Consider the following 12,798-nt stretch of genomic DNA (forward strand, 5'->3'; position numbering starts at 1 on the left):
ATATGCTCTGTCAGGCAACAATCTAGTTTTAGTTAGGCCAAATTCACACGGATTGGTGGGGAGAAGGGAGAGGTAGCTAAAGGTTCGTTTGACTATTGTTCATAACCTGCTGTAAAAACTGCCAGTTGTCGGTTGGGAATGTAGAAATGTCATCCAAGGGTTATCAGATACAACGAATAATGCCAATGATCGACATTTCCCGTTTTGGGATCGAAGGAACTGGCTTACGACGCCTTCACCTACCCCAAACACCATACGTCGTTTCCGTAGCCACTGAAACGATAGTCATTTTTCATCGATGTCTGTTGGCAGGAGGCTTAATGGAAGTAGGTATGAGTGGTGATAATCTACGGGTTTATTCGTCACGGAAGAGAGCCTTTGCAGTGAATACAGTAACATCATGTGCACCTTACTGGAAACGGCTGGGTCCCAGTTTAGCCTGTCACGTGACAGGCGACGTGCTTCAGTTTGTCGAGACGTCTGAAGCACGTTATCACCCAATAAACATGTGCGGAATAAATTCCCCCAACAGCGGCAGTGTTCTCGTGTGTGTCTGTGTGCGTGTGTGATTGGTGGGAGGATCGTAGACCTCCATGTCTTTCCATGTGTAGCTGTGCCTCTACTGGTGTGTATACAAAGCGAAGATGATACTTATGTACTTTATTAAATCTGTAGACTAGTGAATGATTTCATCTTACAAGGCAATAATGTCCATCCCACAGGGTTCTACTACGGGACGAATATTTCCAGCAACAAATAAATCGGAGGACTTTGGGAAGGAAAATGCCATTTGGCTTGTTGATGGCTAATTGTGTAAATAATGGGATTAAATTTTTTTCATTTTACTTTCTTGTATATCCTGTTTTTATTCAGTTTGTGTGTGGAACAGGTGAATGTGTTGCATATTTGTGAAAGCGTGAGTATGTAAATTAATTACAATGTAATATTTGTAAAACATGGAAAATTTCTCCAAGCAAAATTGGTGAAAAGGTGTAATGATGTCAGCAAATTAAAAGAGGAGATAACAGTGGTTACGCTTTCCGTCTGTCAAGATGAACACTGACTATGTAAAGCTACAGGATTGTGTTCAAATTCAGAACATTTTTACCCAACAGAGACTGTGGAGGCAGCCGAAGTAATAAAATGAAGACATTGCGTCTATCATAAGTCAGGTGATATTTTTAAAACTGATTAGCATTAATTGCTTGAATCACATACAGATAATCCCAAAAATAGGAACTTTAACATCGTCAAGAGAAATACTGAAAGTTTTGTGCATTCACTGAATTCATAAATCCAGAAACTGCTAGAAACGTACTGAAGCTGTTGTTTTGGCAGATCTATTTTTCACAGATTTTCGGAAGAAAGTACTCAAATTCCGGATTGAAAACTGAATAACGAGAAAGAAAGGCTCTACATAATGTCTGTCAACTGTATCTAGTGTTTCGAAGCTTTTTTAATGCAAATTTTGTAAGTGAAAAACACGGAGATAAAACTCCGAAACGAATTTTGGATGGCATTCTTTGCGTATCACAACACAAGTTAAAAGTTCGATATAATTAAAGTCGAGCTATTAGTTTTAAAAATAGCACTGTGCAAATTAAAAACAGCACGATGTTAAATTCATTCATTTGAATAAATTTCAGCCATTTACCGCGTAATTATTCGAGTTTATGTTATTTTTTTAGGTTTACCTAAACTTATGTAGTTACGGAAGAAAAAGACTCACAGATAAATAGCAGAAGATGTAAAATGATGGAATATTTGGTGCCGACGAATAGCAGTTTACAATGACAGATTAGTTTCGTTTAACTGTACTATGACAAATTAGTTTTGTTCAACTGACTTAACTTCTTTCTAGGTTCCGTTATTATTGCCGACACGTATTCACCCTTCCTCGGTTGCCCTTCTGTCTCTAAGTATTCCGTTTTCCAGCACTTCAACGGTACTCTACCTTCTGCGTTGTAATACATTTCATTGCTGTGAATCGTTGCATCTTGTTTCCAGGGTTTATGACAGCTAAAAGTAGCGCACATTCCTGCGCTCAGGCGAAGCCTTCCACTGTTTATGTTTCGGAGTGGTACAAAACCTGTGCCCTAACTGGAAATTTGTGGTTAGTTCTATGGGACCAAACTGCTGAGATAATCGGTCCCTAAGATTACACACTACTTAATCTAACTTATGCTAAGGACAACACAAACACCCATGATCAAGGGAGGACTTGAACCTCCGACGAGCCGTGCGAGCTGTGGCCAGGCGCCTTAAGCCACACGGCTACATCGCGCGGCCCTGTGTCCTAAAAGCATGTTAAAGTCAGCCCACCAGCTTAACGGGTTCGTATTATGGCACGTAGCTGTTTTTGGACTTAGAGGATGTGGAGTCGAAGGCTACTTCAGTTTTCTCAACCACAGCAGAAAATCATATCTGGCATATCGTTTGTAGAGTAGTAGGCTTCTATTGCTAAGAAGAGGTGAAAAAGGAAATGTACCGATCTATTTGTACATACACAAAACCACAGTAACAGCAATCAAAAGTAAAGCCATCTGTGTAAGTATATAAGACACTGCAATACGTGCCTTGAGTTAAGAATATTTTACTATAGAACAACATATACTAACATGAGTGAAACTCTACTAGAACAAAGCTAGAAGTACAAAACTTACTGCCGTCTATCTCACACATGTACGAATGTCTGTGGTACTAAAGTATTGTAATACAAAAGACATCAAAACAGACCATTAACACTCTCGACATGATGTAGCGCCAGTGCAATGACTGTACTGATATCCACAACAACCAAATGTCTTTCACTCCCTCCTGTGAGCAAGTGTTGAGATCTCAGAAGATATGTGTTTCCGGACACATTTTACTTGAACTTAATTTTCTTCGAGGAGTACTCCCTTCTCTAGAAATCGGTCCCCGAGATGATAAGGAGCAAAAACGGCAATATGGAAATATCCGTACGAACGAAAAAACAGTCACTTGAAGAGGGACATAAAAGAACTTTGTCAGTGCGAGCTAACATTCCAAAGATGTTTGGGCTCACATACGATTTCTCTTCGTCGAAATGCCTTGGCTCAAACTCGTCTAGGGGGTGAACCGCAAGTGTCGTATTACGCTGCCTAAATTAGACACTTGTGACCCTTTGGTTAAATAGTCTGGCTGATGGCAAGTTCTCGAAGTACAAAGTTAACATAATATATAATAACAGTAATAATAATATCGGGACGTAGGCCAGACAGATGCGATTTGGTTAGAATAATATTTATTGACAAAGAAAACTAATAGCGAAAATGGGTGTATTTAGAGTTACTGTTACACTCGAGTGCATATCCATTTGATTCAGTTCGAACATTCACAATCTCATGGCAAAATACAAGTTACGCGAAAAGTCAGAGTTCACACCAGGTGCGCGGCTGCACGCTACCCAAAGACTAAGTCCCGCTATACCACACAACGTGAAATTTTGTAAGTCGTTTCACTTCCTAGCTGCCTAAAGACCGACCGTCCGCTTTCGCGTATGCATCCGAACTGTTCCTTTGGTGTCTCCAGTCGAACTGTCCGCTTTCGCGTCTGCAACAGCACTCCCTCTGCCCGTCCCCGGCCGCGTTTCCCGCGCGCCGAACATCCTCGCTCAACTGACTAGGCAGCTCCCTTTCCTGAAGCCGTCCATCTGATTGGCTACAACTTATTCTACATTATTTTATATTTTAACGTATTTAAATAATAAAAGTTTGACCACTTTCATGTTCTAAATAAAGTAAAAATAATATCCATTACCATAATAAATTTTAAATTCTTTTACATGAAACTAACACAATTTCATTCTTAGCATTGTAGTCTTGGACCAATGTGCTTTCTGATAAATAAGTAAAGAAGAAAGTAACTATTTTGAACTAAACTTTACAACAAACATTCTATTACCTAATGATTCAATAAGCTGTCATGCTGTGATAGTTCAATGTATTTTGTGTGGGGGAAATGATAATCTGATGCTTAACGGAAAATACTGGTATTTTATATTTACTATAACTTTTAAACAAATAAAGTTACAGAGGTGATATTTATAACGTTTGTCATTTTAATGACGCTCTTCTGTATGAAATATCGATCGTTAAGATAGAACAAAGCGTTCAGATTTTAAGATTCAGCTCTTTGTTACAACACTTATTAATTTCACTTTAACAATAAATCCTAAACTATTATAGATATGATCAATATTGAAGTTTTATTGGGATTACCATGAAACTTTATGGGGGATGGTAGCTTAAAATTACTATGGCTTTATTTCCTGCACTACTACAGAATTACACAGTTTTCATAAAAGTTCCCCTTTATGGCCAATCTTAGGTCCACCATGTTTAACACTGCTACGTCTCCTTGGGCACAAAAGCCTTCAACTGGGCTTTCCTTTGACGTAGGTTCTCATCTGTACCACTCGCACTCTACAGCGCTTAGGCCTCAATAGACAATAAACGCTTGTGAGTTTCCCCATCTCGTGATGAATCTGCGCCGTTTGTGGCATCTGGTCCTGGACGTCAGGGTTCCTTTCACAATTCCTGAGGGGTGACTCTTTCCGCCATATATTTAAATGAAAGTGCATTGCCCGTTAACTCACATACCTCCACTTCATACCATGTTGGCGTGCCATATATGTTATGAAGTAGCATCCAAATTTACTAGACACAAATTCATAATTCAATAACGTAAATATCCTAAGCGCCAGATCAGTAGTGTAATTGTCCGCAGCTCGTGGTCGTGCGGTAGCGTTCTCGCTTCCCACGCCCGGGTTCCCGGGTTCGATTCCCAGCGGGGTCAGGGATTTTCTCTGCCTCGTGATGACTGGGTGTTATGTGGTGTCCTTAGGTTAGTTAGGTTTAAGTACATGTTAAGTCCCACAGTGCTCAGAGCCAGTAGTGTAATTATTTGTTGTGGTGTTGATGCAGCATAAAGACAACGGCCTTGCCGCAGTGGATACACCGGTTCCCGTGACATCACCGAAGTTAAGCGCTGTCGGCCGTGGTCGGCACTTGGATGGGTGACCATCCAGCCGCCATGCGCTGTTGCCATTTTTCGGGGTGCACTCTGCCTCGTGATGCCAATTGAGGAGCTACTCGACCGAATAGTAGCGGCTCCGGTCAAAGAAAACCATCATAATGACCGGGAGAGCGGTGTGCTGACCACACTCCCCTCCTATCCGCATCCTCAACTGAGGATGACACGGCGGTGGGATGGTCCCGATGGGTCACTTGTGGCCTAAAGACGGAGTGCTCTCTCTCTCTCGTGATACAGCATGCCGTAAATTTATCTAACATAAATTATGAATTCTGGCATATTCATTAAATGCCAAAGTAAACCATACATTTATCAGAATCGACTGTCTATCGAAATGCCACAGAAATATCAGCTCCACTGCGCTCACTTTCACAGAACCTTTTAGTGACAACGAAGTCACCTGCGGCGCTCCACTGATTCGGAGCCGGGTACCCCGCCGAAATTCTGTATGGCTCTGCATTCCATCGCCAACGTTTTTCGGGAACAGATCTGTTGAAATTCGAATCGGGTGTGGATAACAGAAAACAAACACTTTCCGAAATCACCCATTATCTGCATTGAAGGCGTCCCCCAGTGGAATCGATACAAACAGTTCTAAACTACAAAGTAAACAATTGGTTTACAATGTTTGCAAGATGCTCGTAAATTCTTCAATGATTCTGCCACGTTATTCAAGACCTACTAGAGACATTCATCGCGTGACAGATTCCCAACCGACGTCATCGACAAATTAATATTTTCATTAATTTAAACTACTCCCTTAGACTTAAAACTAACAAGAAATATGAACAAATCTCACCCCTAGTTTAATTCCGTGCAATAAAGTGACGTACACAAAACGTTACTTCAGACAACAATAAATTATTCCCCCAAATATTCTCAGATACGTAGAAAAACATACATCTGTCATCCTAGGTAAGCATTATTAATTTTAATTTTTCCTAATTTCTCCGACCTCCATGCACCATAACTTATAATTTGAAAGTTACAACAAACAAAAAACTGTCCAAAAACTTAAGCCCAAAAAATACATACAAATAAATAAATCCCTTATATACACCCCGAAACGTAATTTATATTCATACTGTGCACTGATTCTTGACTTGATACCGTTCACTAAATAATTAAGTTCTCCTACCACAACCGAGCGAGGTGGCGCGGTGGTTAGACACTGGAATCGCATTCGGGAGGACGACGGTTCAATCCCGCGTCCAGCCATCCTGATTTTTCCGTGATTTCCCTAAATCGTTCCAGGCAAATGCCGGGATGGTTCCTTTCAAAGGGCACGGCCGACTTCCTTCCCCGTCCTTCCCTAATCCGATGAGACCAAGGACCTCGCTGTCTGGTCTCCTTCCCCAAACAACCAACCCCTCTCCTACCTCCTTGCATCGAAATGTGAGTCTAAAGTATCTCTTTATAACTACACGGATCTTTCGCAAAAAAAAAAAAGATCCTAAAGCGACGAAACAACAAACAAGCTACGATAAATCCTGAAATAAAACGTTGCAAATTTACTCTCCATATAATCTTATAATCTAAACACATTTACACCTATTTCTTAACCTACTTTCCCCTTCTCAATGTACCGTCTCAATTCCGTCACATTTCTTTATCCTAGAAGTTTTTCTGAAACAGGGTATTTGAATCGAGAGGCATTAGGGTGCGGACATTGTGCCACTACGAATGGCCCTTATGCAGCTCAACAACTTTTTTAATTCTCCAAACACTTCACTGGACTTTTCTTTCGTACATACTAGGACTTTGCCCCCTATTTTGTATTTAATTGGCTTGAACCGCACATCATGCCGTTTCTTCCTTTCCGCTGCCAACTTTTCCATACGGGATTTTATCGCCTGCTCCCTCTCACCGGCCGACTCAGCCAGGCGCTGCGGGAACTCCACAATTTCTATTAACAGAAATTTCGGTTTGACTCCCTTCATCAGCACCAAGGGCGAATATCCAGTTGCGTTATTTTTCGCGCTGCTTAGAACGTCCTCAAATGAACGTACGTATTCCATCCACTTTGAATGTCTATCACTCGCGTAAGTCCGACACACTCTTCCAACTTCTCGCATATACCGCTCGCAAGGGTTACTCGCCGGGAGGTCCAGGGATATTTTAATGTGTTTTATATCCTCTAGTTCATCAATTTGTTCTAGAAGTTTGATGTAAACTGAGACTCGTTGTCAGATGACAGCCTTTCTGCTTTTACTGCGTTTTTAAAGAAATCCTTTTCTAACTTGGCTATCAGCGTCTTGCTATTAGCTTTCCGTATCGGATAAAGTTTAATAAATTTTGAAAGGAGGTCTACAACAACAAATATGCACTTCATACCACCACATGCTGTGGCAGTGGGCCAAAATTGTCAACTGCCAGTAACTCTCCTACCTTGGTCGGTATTATACTTTCATTTTCCCTTGTTGGGCTGTAGTGCAATATTTTACTCGTTGACGTCAATCACAGGCAGCCAGCCAGCTGTGCGCATACTCGTCTTGTGAGGTAATTAATGTGGATGTATTGCTCAATAAGTTCCGTGAACAACTGGGGCCCCGTAATGACCGTGACGTACACTCGACAGCAAAAAAAGTGGGTCACCCCTGAAGTCCAACGTGTAGGCTGCACCTCAATGTATGCAACCAACATAACATACCTGTGTTGCACATAGTCACAACCCTCCACAGTATAGTCGTCGTAAGATACACAATGGGTACCACTAGAGACTACTAGAGAACACCGGTCTTTATGACAGTCCGTCCAGATGTAAAGTAACACCACGATAGTACAGAAGAGATCAGACAGTCCTTTGTAATTGCAATAAGTGACATTTCAAATGTTATGGGACAACTAGTTTTGTCACATAAAAGCTGGCCAGGGTGGCCGAGCGGTTCTAGTCGCTACAGTCTGGAACAGCGCCACCGCTACTGTCGCAGGTTCGAATCCTGCCTCAGGCATGCGTGTTTGTGCTGTCCTTAGGTTAGTTTGGTTTAAGTAGTTCTAAGTTGTAGGAGACTGATGACCTCAGAAGTTAAGTCCCGTATATGGATTTATAAAGTTGTATGGCAACTGGAAACAAGTTATTTGCTGTCTAAAAGGTTGACACAACACATGCTGAACGTCGTTCAACGTTCAACGGGGCGTGGTTTTGCATCAACTTTATGTAATACGAAGCAGTTAAAAGAAAACGTGAATAACAGCGGCAACCACTGTACGGAAATCCCAACATTAAGAGCGAAGCACAAGTAATATCATTGTTCACATTACTCATCAACAGTTACTTGTACACGAAGTTGTACTTTAAATGACATGACTATCGTCTTCATTCTGGATCCGAATGCAAACCCAGAACGTAAAGCTATTGTTAACCAAGCAAAGCTTTGTGCCTGATCGAGACTCGATCACTAGGCATAAATACACATCAAATATTGAAGTTTGCACCAGTATCAGTTATCAATTCTCAACTTGAACGTAAATGACTATAATGTTTGCACGAAAGCAGGAACCCTTACATGACAATTTCCTTCTTGCTAATTAACCGCGAAAGACGTTGTATAGCGTTGCATTGTCAAGGAATAAAGGATGCACATGTTTAAAATTGAAATGCGATCATGTAATGCTGGGGACAAGGATGCGAACGCAGCACCTAATCGAATTGTTGAATAAGTACGTAAAATCAGAAGGAAGATATCACAGTTTGTCACCAGTAGTGGGGTTGGAACCTTAAATGACGACTGAAGTTGTATTGCCTGACCGGGATTCGAACCCGGCGCCTACCGCAGTCGTTTTCTAACCAGGAATGGACGAGAAATGTCCAATGTTGATCCACCATCAGCGAGATGTGCACACGTTTAATTAGAAATAAGGTGACGAAAACGTCTATGCTGACTGAGAGTCGAACGCCGCCCACATGGTTATGAAGACACATTAATAATCAACTTCATATTCAGTAGTAGCTAGGAGTAGCATGTTTAGTTGCAAATCTTAAGGCCTCTCTCATCCCTAGTAACGTGCTGCCTAATATCTGCGGTATCATGATGTTCATTTACAAGTGGATTGACTGCCGTAAAGAGCAATGTTCTTTAGTAGTCTTGTATCATTGAGATGTAAATAAAGTGCCTCGGCAGAAAGTAATTTCCGTCGTGCAGCACGTTTTGTTTCAGAGACACTGAGTACATGTTATAAGTGCACAAAACGTGTATTATATACTAAGTATATATTATTATTTGGAGAAGCTGCCGCCAAACCTGTTTACTTTTACATTCCGCTTAGTTGTCGCGGTTGAATACAGGTTTTCTTAAGGCTGCGTCTAATGCACAGCGCTTACAAGAAAGTATAGTTTCTTGCATCATGCTATTGCTAGCTAGGTGAAATATTTTGTGATAGCTATGTTTAAAATGAATGTATTTTTGAAGGCATTGTTCGTCAAATATTTGAATAAATCGTCAACTGTAGAGGTGCCTGCACATGTTACAGCATAATGGCTGTAGCTTCGTTAGTTTGTACTACAGTCTTGGGTAGGTTAGGTGTAACTTTTGATCCTTCAAGGGGTGATCGTGGCCATGCGGCCCGGGTCTGCACTAGCCGCGGGTCGCGAGCTACAGGCCAGCCAGGCTGGCCGAGGCGAGACGGAAGTGGTGAGCTGGCGGTGGCGTTGGTGGGCCAACAGCCCGAGACGAGTCAGCACGGCTGCGCCTCATGCCTCTGCCTCTGCCGCTCCGTTTGACGTAAATATGTTTACCTCCTCTCCTGGAATCAGTATAAGAGCGGCAAGCAGAAATACACATCAGGCTGCCTGCCGTAATGGCTCAATGGGAGAGGTCTATTCGAGGTAGAGTCAAAAAATGGTTCAAATGGCTCTGAGCACTATGGGACTTAACATCTGAGGTCATCAGTCCCCTAGAACTTAGAACTACTTAAACCTAACTAACCTAAGGACTTCACACACATCCATGCCCGAGGCAGGATTTGAACCTGCGACCGTAGCAGTCGCACGGTTGCGGACTGCGCGCCTAGAACCGCGAGACCACCGCGGCCGGCTTCTGTGTCTCACTGGGAGTCAAAAACGTCAGATATCGGTAGTGTCGAGATGTATTGTCACGAAGGGATGAAATTTCGCGTTAAGGGCCGTCTGAGTTGCATTCCCAGTTCAGAACCAATTTTATCGACATACAGAAGGTCAAATAAAAGATGGAATAAGTGTCCTGTGACCATCCACATGGTATGTTTGATCACTAGAAATAAATAACTGGTATAAGACAGGTTACTGGTGATAGAGTTTCTACATGTCGCCGCTCCATACTTTATTGTGGTTCCATCTAACGTCTACTTGGTAGAGAAGGAATATCATGTTTAATGTGATTTTCAGACCATAATACCATACTACCTTCTTCACTTGGCGTAGCCAGAAGAGAATAGAACCTGCCTCCCCCTATCAAAATACATCAGCAGAAGTTGGAATCGAACCGAGACCAACATCATATGAAACTAACATCAGTCCAACAGACCTCCAGACCCTCTTCTCTACGATTCATTTCTCTATCATAACACCATTGCGGCACACAAGATGAGAATTCTGACACACAGCCTCCCTGTAGTGGTTTGCAGGATGTTCAGTACATTCATTTACTTGGTTGACCGAATCACCATGAACTAGCTGCCTTGGCTACCCAGTGCATACATTCGACTCTATTTTGTAATCACCGAAATAAAGTAACGTAACTACCACCTACACAGAACTGCCAACAGTGTAGGATGCAGAAATTTAAATAGGAAGTGTTCCTTTCCATTTGAGCAACTCTATTGAACAATCTGTTTGTTGAAACCATCGTTCAGAGAAAAAAAAACTGTAACTGTCTGTCTCTCAGAAGTCTCAGGCCATTTCTGGAGGAACTATTCACTTCCATAGGTGCTGTAGCCACGTCACGGCTAGTACCTCGCCGCGTCAGCCGTGCTGTGCGGACGTGTGCTGAGTTTCGTGCGCCGTGGTGTGCTGTGCTTCGGCGTGGTAAGTCGCAGTGCTTCTTGCATCGTTGCAGAACTCCTACGCATATTGAAATTTGAGATATGAATTCGTGATGGCCCACTTGAACAGACAAGATACTTTGAAATTCTCGTTTGATCGTAATTACGTCCGACCTAAGCTACACGAAATCGAAGATTGGTTGGAATACGAAGTGAAAGTTGATTCAGAGGATGTCATTGTAAGGCATCTATCGATAGTGAGCAGAGTTGTATTTGTGAAATTGAGTAATGATAACTTATGTAACAAAATAGTTGAGTCTTGCGGAGGAATTATGAAGTCTAAACATTGTGATGGAAACGTAGGCGAAGTCACCGTAACACATGCAGGGTTTGGAATACTAACTATCAGGATATTCGAAGTACCGGCGGAACAAATAAACGCAGTGATAGCGCCGTACGGTAAAGTTCTCAGCAATGTTGCCGAACGGTGGTCCAACGCGCGCAAATTCCAAGTTCTCGACGGAGTGAGACAATTAAAGTTCGATTTGCACAAACATGTACCGCCATACACCAGCGTCTGTGGATACCGAGGCATCGTTATATACGACGGCCAGCCGAAGACGTGCGCGGCGTGCAACTCTCCCGGCCACGTCCGTGCTGAGTGTTTACAGCGGCGAGTGGCGCAGTTGCCGGCTGGCCAGGCGCCGAGACAGCCGGCTATGGCTGCGTGGCCAGCCACTTACGCTACGGCTGCCCGCGGACAAGTCCTGACCCCAAGGTCTGATGTGAACACGGACAACCATCCAACCCGAGAAGAAGCCCAGATAGCCACTACTGACACAACAGAAGCTAGACCACCCGAACCTACGGAAATCGTGACAGCTGTAACGGTTTCAACACAACAGACACCGAAAGATATTGGGAGCCACAGCAAATTCTCCGAATCCTCCGCCGTTGAGAATGACACTCAAGAACCATCCCGGAATGAGCAACCTCATAGTGAACCTATTTCTGTATTGACACCATCATCCACCAAGAGCACGGTTGACCATTTGGCTCGAAACACCACCCGCTTAGAAGATGCGACGAATGCTGAGGAAGACAACATCAGACAGCAGCCGGTGAAACCTAAACGGCAAACACGAAAACAGAGCCCTGAAGAGATTCAAGAACTGGAGAAAAAACTCTACGGTACCAAAAAATTCTTAAAACAGATCGAAGCAGAAAGCAAGGCGTGGCAGACATCGGAAAACCAGACATCCCCAACCCGAATGAGGACGTACAGATGAACCTCGCCCCTCCAATTGAAGAACCAATGGACACTGTTGACCGCTGTGGACCTAACACGGGGACAGCATGGCCTGACGACACTGAATGCGCTTAGTTGGACTACCGAATGACGCAGGCGTATAAAATCGCTACGCTCAATGAAACAGAATAGTTTCGGAAGTAAAGTTACAATCTGTGAAGGACTACTTATATGCCACCGAAATTGACATAGCGATGTTACAAGGGGTAGTTACGACCAAAATAGCGGATGTGTACGGATATGAGGCGATCTTAAACATAGGCAATGAATGTGGAACGGAAATATTGTTCAAACACGGTATACCATGTACAGCAAAGCAATACTTGAATCTGGACGAGGCATCACTGCACAAATATATGATCTGCTTCTTGTTAATATATATGCTCCCTCTGGATCCAGCGGAAAACGAGCAAGGGGCAACCTGTTCCGGGACGAAATTGTCAAATTAATAACGGATCCTCGACTGAACATAATTT

Source organism: Schistocerca gregaria, chromosome X (assembly GCF_023897955.1).
Source record: "Schistocerca gregaria isolate iqSchGreg1 chromosome X, iqSchGreg1.2, whole genome shotgun sequence".
NCBI classification, from domain to species: domain Eukaryota; kingdom Metazoa; phylum Arthropoda; class Insecta; order Orthoptera; family Acrididae; genus Schistocerca; species Schistocerca gregaria.